This window comes from Hemitrygon akajei, chromosome 13 (genome assembly GCF_048418815.1).
Source record: "Hemitrygon akajei chromosome 13, sHemAka1.3, whole genome shotgun sequence".
NCBI lineage: Eukaryota > Metazoa > Chordata > Chondrichthyes > Myliobatiformes > Dasyatidae > Hemitrygon > Hemitrygon akajei.
Window position 1 is genome coordinate 94,958,518 of NC_133136.1, and position 15,212 is coordinate 94,973,729.

The 15,212-nt window shown below is 44.5% G+C and overlaps 1 protein-coding gene across 10 annotated transcripts in view; it reads right to left on the reverse strand.

Moving 5' to 3' along the window:
- map9 (microtubule-associated protein 9) overlaps positions 1-1,017 on the reverse strand; it is a 260,518-nt gene extending 259,501 nt beyond the window's left edge. For 8 of the 10 annotated variants that reach the window (XM_073065099.1, XM_073065095.1, XM_073065096.1 and 5 more), the window contains exon 1: positions 811-1,015. The gene's annotated coding sequence lies outside the window, so the exon portion shown is untranslated. Of the gene's footprint in view, positions 1-810 lie in introns of all 10 variants that reach the window. The other 2 variants (XM_073065102.1, XM_073065097.1) reach the window with 2 other exon arrangements.
- Between the last annotated feature and the right edge of the window lie 14,195 nt (positions 1,018-15,212).

Genomic DNA, 15,212 nt, shown 5'->3' on the forward strand with positions numbered 1-15,212 from the left:
ATAGGAAAAGAGGCCAATAGCCACTCAGGTTGGAGGAACACCTTACATTCCAACCTGATGGCATGAACATCAATTTCTCAAACTTCCAGTAATGCCCCCCCTCACCTTCACCATTCTCCAACCCCTTTTTCCCTCTCTCACCTTATCTCTTTACCTGCCTGTCGCCTCCCTCTGGTGTTCATCCCCCCTTTTCTATCTTCCATGGCCTTCAGGCCCCTTCTCCAGCCCTGTATCGTTCACCAATCAACTTTCCAGCTTGTTACTTCACCCCTCCCCCTCCCAGTTTTACCTCTCACCCTGTGCTTCTACCTCCCCTCCCCCACCTTTTAACTCTACTCCTCATCATTTTTCTCCAGTCCTGCTGAAGGGCCTCAGCCTGAAATGTCGATTGTACTCTTTTCCAGTGATGCTGCCTGGCCTGCTGAGTTCCTCCAGCATTTTGTGTGTGTTCATTGGTTGTGGGGATGTCTGGATGGGCAAGAGAATATAATTATCTTTTTTGTCCAAGAGCTTGATGGTTGTGGGATCTAACGATGGATGCTGTTTTCATGCGCTGTGAGTGTATTACTTGTGATGTAACGGGCCGAATCCACTACCTTTTTTACGATTTTCCGTTCAAGAACATTGGTGTTCCCACACCAGACTGTGATGCAGCCATTAAACATCTATAAATATTTGTCAAAGTTTTAGATGTCATGCCGAATCTCCGCAGACTCCTACGGAAAAGAGGCACGATCCCAGCCAAACCTATTACTTTATGAAGCCAGCGTTTTCTTTCTTTAAAATAGTATCCTAATAGCACGTACTTACCTCTGGTGTGTTTACATTCGAACAATAAGCCCCAATGTCCTGTTTTTCCTTTAGAATTATATGGAGAATCTAAGCGTCTACCAGCAGCAGTAATCCATGGCGAAATGTTATCCCCTCATATCAACACACACAATTATTGAATCAACCTGCACAACACATTAATTTCACCAACACCAATCGGGTCGCGCCTCTTGGGTAACTAGGGAACGAGAAACGAAACAAAAGCCGGTGCTGTGAAAGAGCTGCAGTTGGTCTCACGATGAACTCCATCTGCAGCGCCCTCGTCTTCCCATTCCCCGCACCCTAGGGTTGCCAACTTTCTCACTCCCAAATAACGGACAAAAGGTGGCGTTCCGCGGCGGTGTGAGTATGGTGCAGGCCCGGGATGAAGTGACTGAGGGAGCTGGCAGCTAGCAGATGGTAACAGGGATCTTTTTCAAAAGAGAGAAAAAAACAACAACCCTGAAGAGGTGAACAAATCCAATATATGAACCATATATACATATCTTCAGTGTTATATGTGAAATGTAACACCAAATAATAACAAAGCATAATACAGAGCATAATCTGACTACCAGTCAGACATGAAATAACACCAATAACCCTTATTGTAGGTGCTTATAGAGTAGACATTTAATCACTGCAAAAGAGGAAAAGGGGGGGGGGGGAAACTCACCAAGTCTACTTTTTCCATGGATATTTCTTGCTGCTCTTGACTGATTCAAGCAGTCCTTTGTACTTTTGCAGGGCTAGAGAGAAATCCTCACATGACAAGTCACAGTTCACAGATATTTGAAGTTCATTTTTGATCAGCTCTGTGCTGCATCTGTTTCTTGAGTCTGACCATTTAATGGTCATCAGAGAGAAGATCCTCTCTACTAAGGCATTTGAGCCTGGCACACTGAGGACAAATGAGACAATCCTGAACATGTTGATCAAGTTGGCTTTCCCTATGTTTTGTAAAACCGCCACCCACTTCTCACTGGTGGATTTTGTGGTATCCTGTCTGGCTTTCTGTTTTTCCTCCCGGCTAGCACAAAACTCTTCATAGAGTTTGTTCATATTGACTGTCTCTGTCATTTTGAGGGCAGCCACCACCTACTCCAGGTCAGTGAAGGAGAGCTTCTCATAGAGGCCAATCAGTTTCAGTTTCATCATTACATTTTCTGGAGAGAAATCAAACCACTTGTCAATGTATGTAATGACAGAGTCATAAAACTTCACAAAGTCCTGTTGATGCTTGGACCTTTGAGCTGGCACTTGTTTGTCCATCAACTACCTGGTCTAGTATCCAAAAAAGCTCTCCTGTTTCCACTGAAGCATCTTTATTTTGATCTTTCAGACTTCCTCATAAACATCTGTGATGCAGAGTTTTATTTCCTCCAGTTTTTATGCGAGTTGGTCAAAAACACACCACACGTTGTGGAAAAAACACAGATAAATCTGAGTAGCTCCAGTTTTTTCTTCATCCTCAAAAACCCTCCAGTGCCACAGGACAGGTCTCAAGGCACCTGAAGTATGACCTAAGAGCTGGCCAACTTTGCAGGAGATGTTCGACAGCTGGATGAAGAGAGTGCCATCGTGTGCAAACATGACGCAGAATTTCACACCACTCAATGTCAACAAAGGCAAAAAATGAATGCAGTTCCTCTCTTCGGGAAGCAGATATTGAGAAGTAGCTATAGACCTTTAGAACAATTGTCTCAATATCCATTGACAGCTGATCACAGACGTGCTTGCAGGCGTTATGAGCTATGTGAGCTGGGCAATTAGCTTTCAGAATGCAATTGTTGGCACTGCTCAATAATTGGTAAAATGAATGGTGTTTTCCAAAGTTTACATTGGCATTATCTGCTTCATAGGCTGTGACATGTCTAATATCCAGTTCATACTTTACCAGACAGCTCATCAGAGCTTGATGTATGCCATTTGCAGTTTCATCACTGTCTTCATAAAACTCAAGTAACTTACACTGCACTCCATCAGACACAGAGAAATATCTCACACACACTGGAAACATCTTTCAATCTCCCTTGTTTGAGGCATTGGTGGCAACTGAGAAATATGCGGGCTCCGCGGGCTCACCTTCTTCAGTCAGGGACAGGTCATCCATAATATCCCGCACAGTCTTTGGTCCTAAAACATTCATTGTAATCATCTCAGCTTTTGTTCATCCTAAGTGCATCTTCTTCACAACATTTGAGTCATTAAACAAAACACCGTTGAACTTAGCAAGACAGTTGGTGCAGTTGCAGCTGAGTCTGTGTTAACCGTGTGGTACACATACGAGGCTTCACTTGCCACGATTTTGTCATTTTCCGCAGTAGATTTCACGAAGAATGCACCAATATTGCTGGCACCTTTAGCTAGTGTGGCCTTCTTGTGCACTTCTGCGGAAGCATGCTGAGTTAGGTCATTCTCACCTCCATGGCCAATTGAGAATTCCTGATGGCATAAAGTACAGAAGGCCTTCATCGACATCGAGTCACCACTGATGGGCTTAACCCACATCTTTTTTGCTTCCCATTGCTTGTTATAGCTGGACAGTCTTTTCTTTTTTGGAGGCTTATCCATATTGGCACATGCCAAACCGACCGAACAACACCAGATATTACTGAAACATTTTCTTTTGGCAGGAATTGGCAAAATGTAGCACACAACTGATGCGCATAAGGGGGCCTGTGAATGGATGACAGGTGAATCGCTCGGGTGTGGTGTCAGCAGCACATGCAACATGCACACACGCCGTTGTATCAGATCTAGGATCTGTCTGTAAGCGTGCCTTCTGGTGATCACAGAGTAGTAGCCGTCAAATACGGGACAAGGGTGGTCCCGTATGGGACAAAACAATTTAGCCCAATATATGGACTGTCCTGACTAATACAGGACAGTTGACAACCCTATCCCACACCTCCCATTCTCCCCCCACCCCCACCTCCCATTCCCATCCCCACCTCCCATTCTCCCCCACCCCCACCTCCCATTCCCATCCCCACCTCCCATTCTCCACCACCCCACCCCCATTCCCATCCCCACCTCCCATTCTCCCCCACTCCCACCTCCCATTCCCATCCCCACCTCCCATTCTCCCCCACCCCCACCTCCCATTCTCCCCCACCCCCACCCCATTCCCATCCCCCACCTCCCACCTCCCATTCCCCCCCCATGCCACCTCCCACCTTTCTCAGCCCAACCGTACACTTTTCCAGTGATGCTGCCTGGCCTGATGAGTTCCTCCAGCATCTTATGGGTGTTCCTTGAGAAACGGTAGATGCTGGAAATCTGGATCAACACACACAATGCAGGAAGATCTCTGCAGCAGGTCAGGCAGACTCTATGGAGGGAAATGAACTGTCGACGTTTCAAACCGAAACCCCACATCCATCAAGAAGATGGCACCAGTGAACAACGCTCCCATAGTCAAAGTCCTTCAGAAACTGTTTCTTTCACTTTTTTTTACCTCTTTTTCTTCAAAGGTGATTCTGGTACTGTTGGAGTCTGTTTTCTACTGTTTGATGGTGTGTTCTAGGGCCAATTGAGCTATCTGGCGCTTTGCTGTTTCTGAGAAGTTTAAAGGAGGCAACCAGCCAAGAAGCTTAGAGGCAAGCAAGCCTGCGATAGACCCTATCTCTCACTGATAGCAAGCCCGCGATAGACCCTATCTCTCATTGACCACAAGCCCGCGATAGACCCTATCTCTCACTGATCACACCAATTAAAGTGTCGAGGAAGGTTGAAATCATTGATGTAAGTCCAGAAGGCAAGCAAAAGTTCAGCACCATCTACCAGTCTCTTGCATACTGCTACCAGAGGAAGGTGCCTATGTGTGTTCGATACTGTCAAAGGATGATACTGAAGTTCTGAGTCTGCAGTTTGTGAATTAGACTGTAGATCTTGGTCGCACCTTTTTCTGTTGCTATTTTAGGCTAGATAGCCCGCATATAATGAACATTGAGCTGAACTGAATATGACTCCTTTGATTTTGTGTTTTATATTCTGTGTTTACTCTCATTCTTTCTTGTTACCGTTATGCGATTTTATTTTTTGCCTGTGGTGGGGGTTGATGTTCTCATTGCCATTTGCACAATCAACTTTTGCACTGGTGGGGGGATAGACCTTGCAGCATTAAGTTGGAGCAGGGCAAAATATTAGAGTAATAGGTAAAAGCTAGCGAGAGTTAAATAAGAATAACTAGTTTTGGGCAAGTCCACATCTGACAACCCTCACCCCCCCCCCCCCCGCCAATCCAATGCACAGGAACTATGGATGTCAAGAGTGATTAAATTAGTCAAGATTTAAAAGGAAATGTATAGAACATTTAGGAAACTAAAATCAAACAGACCTTGAGGATTATAAATAAACCAGAAAAGAACTCAAGAAGGTACTAGGAGAGCCGGGGGGGGGGGGGGGGGGGGGCGGTGGCTAAGAAGAGTCCTTGGCAAATAGGACTAGAGACAACCCATGTATTAATTTCATACATTAAGAGCAAAAGAACAACCAAGGAGAGTGTAGGACCACTCAAAAATAGAGGAGGTAAAATGTTCAGAGGATGTGGGGAAGTTTTAAATATGTACTTTGGATCAATATTTAACAAGAAGGATCTGGAGGACAGGGAAATGAGCATGCTAATATTTCAAGATAAGAAGGAGGTGGTGTTGGATCTCTTAAGACCAGAAGATGAAGGAGCAAAATTAGGCTATTCAACCCATTGAGTCTGCTGTGCCATTTCATCACAGTTGATCCCATGACAAACCCCATTCTCCTATCTTCTTCCCATATCCCTTCATGCCAACTAATCAAGAATCTATCAACATTCATTTTAAATACACCCAATGACTTGGCCTCCACAGCCACCTGTGGCAACAAATTCCACAAATTCACCACTCTCTGGCTAAAGAAATTTCTTCTCATCTCCATTCTAAATGGACCTATCAAATGGGGTGAATGATGTCTTTCTTTCAATTACAGGCAGTCCCCGGGTTACATACGAGTTCCATTCCTGAGTCCGTATTTAAGTCAGATTTGTACGTACGTCGGAACAAGTACATCCGGTATTATTTAGCGTCAGTCAAACATTTGTCTTAGTATATAGTATGTATTTAACCTTTCTATGCATATGAAACTCTTAAGAAACTATGTATTCCAATAATTAAACCACTGTGTTGCTTAGTAATAATTGTAGCTTTCATCGGGGCAGGGCCTTTCAAATCCGCCAGTTCTCGAGGTCTGCTGGATCTTAAGGACCACCGCACACCGTCAACGGAACAGAAACACTGCGGGCAGCAGGTCCCGAGCTCCACTGGGTCCTAATGACCACCACACTGAGACAGGCTGAATGGGACAAGTGGGGGCTGTGCTGTGTTTGCGTGTTTGATCATCCACAATATGCTGCGTGGGAATTTAAACTGGAGGTGGCAGTGTTTTTTTTTTACGAGGTCGAGTTGCGAGTTTGATGTCAACCTGGCATGGATGGTATGGGAGTCACTGGATCGACATTAACCCAGCACGGAAACCTCCATTCTCCAGCCCGGCGCTGATCTCACTGCGCCGCCAGCTGACCAGAATGGTGGGGGGGGGGGGGGGGGGGAGGGGAAGAGGTCAGGGTGAATCTTACTAAGAAAATTTTAAGCCAAATACAAAGTTAAACACTCAACACAGTGTCAACGGCAATGACTTAAAATGGCAGATGGCGTCGGGATCCAACTTAAAATGGTGGACAGTGTTCTCCTTCCTTGGTTCATAAGTACGAGTTGTTCATAAGTCGGACGTTCGTAACTCGGGGACTACCTGTACTTCTATGGTTTTCTGTATTCTGCATACATACTTTGATAATAAAATTAATCTTTGAACGTCCATTTAGACTCCCCCACTATAGGAACCATTCTCTCAACATCCATTTTTTCTAGGCCTCTCAACACTTTATGGGTTTATATGGGAATCCCCCCTCAGTCTTCTAAATTCCAGAAAGTATGGGCCCTTAGCCATAAAACTTCCCTCATATAATAAACCTTTGATTTCTGGAATCATTTTCAAGAACCTCCTCTGAACCTTTTCCAATGTCAGCACATCCTTTCTTAGATAGGTAGCCCAAGACTGCGCACAAGTGAAGCCTCACGAGTGCCTTATACAGCCTTGATATCACATTTTGCTTTTATATTCCAGTCCTCTTGAAATGAATGCTAACATTGCATTTCCCTTCCTCATTATTGACTCAACCTGCATGTAAACCTGTAGGGAGTCCCACACAACGAGTCCAAAATCCCTTTACACCTCGGATTTTTAAATTTTCTCCCTGTTTAGAAAATAGTGTACGCTTTTACTTCCTCTACCAAAGTGTATGATTGTACACTTACTGACATTATATTCCATCAGCTAATTCTTTGCCCATTTTCCTAAACTGTCTAATTCCTTCTGCAAACTCCCAGCTTCCTCAATGACCTGCCCCTCCACCTATCTTTGTAGCTTCGGCAAACCTGACCACAAAACCATCAATTCTGTTATCCAAATTACTGATAAATAATGTAAAAAGAAGTAGCCCTGATGCCAGCCCCTGTGGAACACCACTAGTCACTGGCAGCCAGTCAGAAAAGGCTCCATTTATTCCCACTCTTTACATCCTGCTAATCAGCCAATGTTAGACCATAAGACAGGAGTAGAATTAGGCCATCTGGCCCATTGAGTCTGCTATGCCATTCAATCATGGCTGATCTATTTTTTTCTCCTACTCAAATACTCAACATTGTATTTCATTTGTCACTTTCTTACCCGTTCTTCTAATCTGTCCATGTCCTTCTGCATCCTACCTGTTTCCTCAACACTACCTGCCCCTCCACTAATCTTCATATCATCTGCAAACTTGGCAACAAAACTATCTATTCCATCATCTGAATCATTTATATACAGCAGAAAAAGTGGTCCCAACACTGACCCCTGTGGAACACCACTAGTCACTGGCTGCCAACCAGTAAAGGATCCTTTTATTCCCACGTGCTGCCTCCTACCAATCAGCCAATGCTCTAACCATGTTAATAACTTTACTGCAATACCATGGGCTCTTAACTTGGTAGGCAGCCTCATGTGTGGCACCTTGTCAAAAGCCTCTGAAAGTCCACTGCATCTCCTTTATCTATCCTACTTGTAATCTCCTCAAAGAATTCCAACAGGTTCACCAGGCAGGATTTTCCCTGATTGAAACCATGCTGACTTTGTACTATCTTGTCCTGTGTCACCAAGTTCTCCATCACCTCATCCTTAACAATTGACTCTAATGACTTCCCAATCACTGAGGTCTGGCTAACTGGTCTATAATTTCATTCTGCTGCCTTCCTCCTTTCTTAAAGAATGGAGTGACATGATTTTGGAAAAGTTATTTATTTGCCACCACAATCTCTAACGGTACCTTTTTCAGAACCCTAGGGAGCAGTTCAACTGGTCCTGGTGATTAATGTCTTTCAGTTTTTTGAGCTCTTGTCATAGTAACTTCACCCACTTCTCTTCCTTCACACACTACAATACCAGGCATACTGCCAGTGTCTTCCACAGTGAAGATGATGCAAAATACTCATTTAGTTCATCAGCCATCTCCTTTGTCCCCTGTTATTATTTCTCCTGCTTCATTTCCTAGCCATGCTAGTATCTTTCCGTAATACTATGGGCTCCAAATTTGCTAAGCACCCTCATGTGTCACCTTATGAAAATCCAAGTACACAATATCTACCAATTCTTCTTTGTCTACCCTGCTCTTCATTTCCTCAAAAGAATTCCAACAAATTTCTAAGGCAAGGTTTTTCTTTAAGGGAACTGTGTTGACTTTGGCCTGTTTTATCATGTGCCTTCAAGTTACCCGAATCCTAATTGGCTTTTCCATTCTTTTCCCTCCCTGCTTTCTTAAAGAGTGGAGTGAAATTTACAATTTTCCAGTCCTCTGGAACCATGCCAGAATCTATTGATTCTTGAAAGATCCTTACTAATGATAACACAATCTCTTCAGCTACCTCTTTTGGAACCTTGGATGTTGTCTATCTGGTCCAAGTGATTTATCTACCTTCAGACATTTCAGCTTCCCAAGCAGTTTCTTCTTAGTAATAGCAACTACACTCACTTCTGTCCGCTGGCACTCTCGAACTTCTGGCATACTGCTCGTGTCTTCCACAGTGAAGACTGGTGCAAAATACCTATTAAATTCATCCACCATTACTTTGTTCCCCATTGTTATCTTTACCTTGTGGTCCTCATGGAGGTTTTACTCTTTCTATATCCATAAAACCTTTCTTCTTATTCAGTTCATCCACCATTTACTAGTTCTCCAGTTCTACCTCTCCAGCATCATTTCCAACAGTCTGATATCTACTCTGGCCACTCTTTCTCGTTATACGAAGAAAACTTTTGGTATCGTCCTTGATGTATTGTTGATATTCTTGGCTAGATACCTTCATATTTCATCTTTTCCCTCCTTATTGGTTTTTTAGTTACCTTGTTATACTTTGCTAAATAGATAGATATGATATGTCACGTACATGCAATCCTGTAAAAGTATCAGCAGCAATAGAACACACCTGGTGTCTGGTTTTGCTGTTAACAAAACACTATTTTATTAGTAACTATGTAATACAGTAAATTAAACCAGGTAAATCAAGAGTTAAAAGTGTTATGCATATATAGGTGTAAATATATAAATCCCCAAACTTCTTCAAGCTTAGGTGGTAAGTGAAACAGTCTTATGATGCTGTGGTAAGGAAATTTAGTTCAGTCTACGGGATTGAAGTGAGAGAGAGAGAGAGATTTGTAATCCAAGTAAACAGGTGTCGTCGGTCCTCCTCGATGTCCTCCATATCTTCCAAGTTAGCTAAACGTGACCAACTTAAGAGCGACATCTTCAAGTGATAATCTGCCAACCTAGGCAAGGGTTAGACACACCAGTAGATTCCACAGTGTCGCCCTTAGACGCACTGATAGTCACGGATCGATTCCTCTTAATCAATCCTCAGCCCCACCCTTGTGGGCACTTAAAAGTTCAGTGGCAATTCTGCCAACAGCCTTCATGTGTCTGCGTGCCCCATGCGAAAGAGACAGTTACGCTTGTTTAAATACCGGTGAGCTGAACACCAGCTGTCCATCATCTAGCTCCTCCCCTCTCTATCTCTCTCTGCAGGCAGCTGTTTGTGCTGTACATCTCTCTCTCTCTCTCTCTCTCTCTCTCTCTCTCTCTCTCTCTGACAGGCATGATTCTTAAGGCACAGTCCTTAATGAATACAGTAAAACTTAAGATTCCATCACAGATACAACAGTAAAGAATTTTCTCCAGCAATTTCCCTGTAATTCTCAGTAATTTCCCTTGTTCCCTTTTAAATAGAAGTACATTAACCACTCACCAGTCCTCTGGGACTTTGCCTGTGCCTAGAGAGGACACAAAGATACTGGTCAAAGTCCAGGCAATCTCACCTCTTGTATCCATCAATAACTTGGGGTAAATCCCATTAGGCTCTGGAGACTTATCCACTTAGTACTCATTAGGAGACCCAACAATTCCTGGTTCTTGACCTCTAAACACCCTAACATATTTACACACTTACCTTCATGTCTTCCATGTCCTTTTCACTGAAGCAAAGTACCCGTTAAGTACCTAACTCACATTCTCCGCATCCTTGAGTGGTCCTACCTGCTCCCTAATTATCCATATGCTCAGTGTATGTATAGAATTGGGATTCATCTTATTCCTACTTGCCAAGGGCTTTTCATGGCCCCTCTTGGCTTTACTAATTTTCTTCTTCAGTTCATTTCTAACTTCTATATACTCCTCACATGTTCCATTTGATCCTAACTTTCAAAGCTTTACATACTTCTCCTTTTCCTTCTTGACTAAATTCATCATCTCTCTGACATCCAAGATTCTCTTATCTTTCCATCACCGCCTTCAAACAGGAACATATCTTTCCTTTACTCTGTGCAATTGATCTTTCAACACACTCCTCATGTTTGTTGTGGACTTACCAAAATAAAAGGTGTTCCCGATTAACTCTCATTGGTTCATGCCTAATGCCCTCATAATTGCTCAAGTCCAATTTAAAAATCTCTTGCAAGGACCATACCTATCCTTATCTGTCATTATCCTGAAAGTTAAGGAGTTGTAGTCATTGTTCCCTAACTGCTCACCCATTGAAAGGTCAGTCACCTGGCCAGGCACAGTACTGAATACCAATAACTGTACAGGCCCTCCTCGCGTTGGACCGTCCACATATTGATTTAAGAAACTCTCCTGGACACACTGAACAAATTCTGCCCCATCTACGAAGGCCCCAGTTTATATGAAGGAAGTTGAAATCCCCCATGACAACATTTCCTTACAACACACAAAATGTTGGAGGAACTCAGCAGGCCAGGCAGCATCTATAAAAAAAGTACAGCCAACATTTCCGGCTGAGACCCTTCAGCAGGGCTGGAGAAAAAAAGATGAGGAGTAGATATAAAAAGTGGGGGGAGGTGAGAGGTAACACAAGGTGATAGGTGAAACCAGGAAGGGGAGGGATGAAGTAAAAAGCTGGGAAGTTGACTGGTGAAAGAGATACAGGGCTGGATAAGGGGGAATCTGATAGAAGAGGACAGAAGACCATGGAAGAAAGAAAAGGGGGGAGGAGCAAGGAGATAAGGTGAGAGAGGGAAAAGGGGATGGGAGGTGGAGAAGGGGGGTATTGCCAGAAGTTTGATAAACAGATGTTCATGCCATCAGGCGGGAGGCTACCCAGACAGAATATAAGATGTTGTTCCTCCAACCTGATAGTGGCCTCATCGCGACCGTAGAGGAGGCCATGGATTGTCATATTGGAATGGGAATGGGAAGTTGGATTAAAATGGGCGGCCACTGGGAGATCCTGCTTGTTCTGATGGATGGAGCTCAGCAAAGCAGTCTCCCTATCTATGTCAGGTCTCATCAAAATACGCAAGGCCACACCGGGAGCACTGGACACAGTATATGACCTCAACAAACTCACAGGTGAAGTGTCTCACTTGGAAGAACTGTTTGGGGCCCTGGATGGTACTGAGGGAGAAGGCATAGGGACAGGTGCAGTATTTGTTCTACAAGGGAATTGTGTAGGGAGTGATTCCTGTGGTAAGTGGGGTGAGGGAAAGATGTGCTTGGCAAGTGGGATCCCATTGGAGGTGGCAGAAGTTTTGGACAATCATTTGCTGGATGCGAAGGCCGGTGGGGTGGTAAGTTAGAGGAACCCTATCCCTTGTCACGTGGTGGGAGGATGGGGTAAGAACAGATGTGTGTGAAATGGAAGAGATGTGGTTGAGGGCAGCATTGATGGTGGAGGAAGTGAAGACCCTTTCACTGAAAAAGGAGGACCTCCTTTGTTCCAGAAAGAAAAGCCCCATCCTGAGATCAGATGTGGTGGAGATAGAGGAATTTAGAGATAGGGACACACACAACATGCTGGAGGAAGTCAGCAGGCGAGGCAGCATCTATGGAAAAAAGTACAGTCGAAGAACCAGAGGGAGGTGATAAGCAAGCAAGGAGACATGGCCTCCTCTACTCATGAGGCCAAGGATTGACATATCGGAATAGGAATGGCAAGTGGAATTAAAATGGGTGGCCACTGGGAGATCCCGCTTCTTCTGGCAATCTTCCTCCCCTCCCCCACCTTTTAAATCTATTCCTAATCTTTCTTTCTCCAGTCCTGCAGAAGGGTCTCGGCCCAAAACCTCAACTGTACTCTTTTTATAGATGCTGCCTGGCCTGCTGAGTCCCTTCAGCATTTTGTGTGTGTTGCTTGGATTTTCAGCAACTGAAGATTTTCTCTTGTCTATGAGAGGAGGGGACAGTGTTTTTACAAGTAAGGGTGGGAAAGGGTATATTTCAGGTAGCTGTGAGAATCCGTGGGTTTATAATAGACTTCAGTAGATAAGTAGTCTCCCAAGATAGAAGGCAGTGAGATCAAGAAAGGGGAGGGAGGTGTCAGAAATGGGCCAGGTAGATTTGAGGACAGGTTGGAAGTTGGAGGCAAAGTTAACGAAGTTGATGAGCTCCGCATGGGTGCAGGAAGCAGCACCAACACAGTCGTTGGTGTAGTGTAGGAAAAGTGTGGGACAGTCACCAGTGTAAGCTTGGAATATAGACTGTTCCATGGAGCCAACAAACAGGCAGGGACCCATGCAAGTGCCCATGGCTACACCTTTTGTTTAAAGGAAGTGGGAGGAGCCAAAGGAGAAATTATTAAGAGTGAGGACTAGTTCAGCCATGTGGAGGAGAGTGATGGTGAGAAACTTGTTGGGTCTGGTTTCCAGAAAGAAACAGAGAGCTTTGAGGCCTTCCTGGTGGGGGCTGGAAGTGACATCCATAGTGAAAATATGATGGGGGCCAGAAAACTTGAAATCATTGAAAAGATCCAGAGTGTGTCATGGATGTAGTTAGGAAGGGACTGAATGGAGTTGAGGTATGCTGATATGAGTTCTGTGGGGCAGGAAAAAGCTGAAAACCTGGACAACTGGGTTTGTGGATCTTTGGTAGAAGGTAGAAATGGGAGGTGTGGAGTGTGGGTGCTAAGAGGTTGGTGGCAGTGGATTGGAGGTCCCCAGAGCTAATAAGGCCAGTGATGGTGTGGGAGACAATGGGCTGGTGCTCCTTAGTGGGATCCTGTTCGAGAGGTAAGTAAGAGGAGGTGTCTCAGAGTTGTCACTAGGCTTCAACAAGGTAGAGGTCAGTCTGTCAGACTGACTCAAGACTCTCCATTTCTTTCTGGAATGGCCTCAAAGCTCTCTGTTTCTTTCTGACTTATCCTTGCAAGCAGAACAATTGCTACACCTGCCCTACATCTCCTTCCTCACTGTCAGTCAGGGCCACAAACAGTCCTTTCAGGTGAGGCAACACTTCACTTGTGAGTCTATTGGGGTCACCTACTGTGTCTGGTGCTCCTGATGAGGCTCCCTGTATATCAGTGAGACCCAATATAGATTGGAAGACCACTTTGCCAAGCACCTATGCTCCATCTACCAAAAGAAGCAGGAACTCCCAGTGGCCATCCATTTTAATTCCACTTCCCATTCCCATTCTGATATGTCAATCCATGGGCTCCTCCACTGTCGTGATCAGGCCACACTCAGGGTGGAGGAACAAATATTCCATTTGGGTAGCTTCCAACCTGATCACATGAATATTGATTTCTCGAACTTTAACCCCTGCCCCCACTTCACCATTCCTTTTCCCTCTCACACCTTATCCCCTTGCCTGCTCATTGCCTCCCTCTGGTGTTCCTCCTCCCTTTTCTTTCTTCCGTGACCTTCAATCCTCTCCTGTCAGACTCCCTCTTCTCCAACCCTGCATCTCTTTCACCAACTTCCCAGCTCTTTACTTCATTCCTGCCCCTTCCAGTTTCACCTCTCAGCTTGTGTTTCTTTCTCTGCCTCAGCCCCCACCTTTTAAATCCACTCCTCATCTTTTTTTCTCCCATGCTGCCGAAGGGCCTCAGCCCAAAATGTTGACTGTACTTTTTCCCACAGATGCTGCTTGACCTGCTGAATTCCTCAAGCATGTTGTGTGTGATGCTTGGATTTCTGGCATCTGCAGAATTTCTCGTTTGTGACAACATTTCTTTAATCTGTCTACATACCTGTTCCTCAATGCCCCATGGTTATTAGGGGGATCTGTAGTGTAATCCCATCAGAATGATTACACCCTTCCTGTTCTTAAGTTCCACCCATATAGACTCAGTCTGAATATTCCATTATGTGTCCCATGAGTGCTGTGTGATATTGTCCCTGAAATGCCTGAGCATATAGACATTAAGAAAGAGGATGTGCTGGAGCTTTTGAAAAGAATTAAGTTAAATAAGTCACCAGGACTGAATCAGATATACCTCAGGCTACTGTGGGAAGCAAGGGAGAAGATGGCTGAGCCTCTTGCAATGATCTTTGCATCATCAATAGGGACAGGAGAGGTTCCGGAAGACTGGAGGGTAGCAAATGTTGTTCCTTTGTTCAAGAAAGGCAGTAGAAATAACCCAGGAACTTATAGATCAGTGAGTCTGACTTCAGTGGTGGGCAAGTTGTTGGAGAAGAAAGGCAGGATTTATGAGCATTTGGAGAGACATACTCTGATTAGGGATAGTCAGCATGGCTTTGTCAAGAGCAGGTAATGCCTTACGAGCCTGATTGAATTCCTTGAGAATGTAACAAAACACATTGTTGAAGGTAGAGTAGTGAATGTAGAGTATACGGATTTCAGTAAGGCATTTGATAAAGTTCCCCGCGCAAGGCTCCTTCAGAAAGTAAAGAGGCATGGGATCCAGCGAGACTTTGCTTTGTAGATCCAGAATTGACTTGCACACAGAAGGCAAAGGATGATTGTAGACGGGTCATATTCTGCATGGAGGTCAATGACCAATAGCGTTCTGCAGGGATCTGTT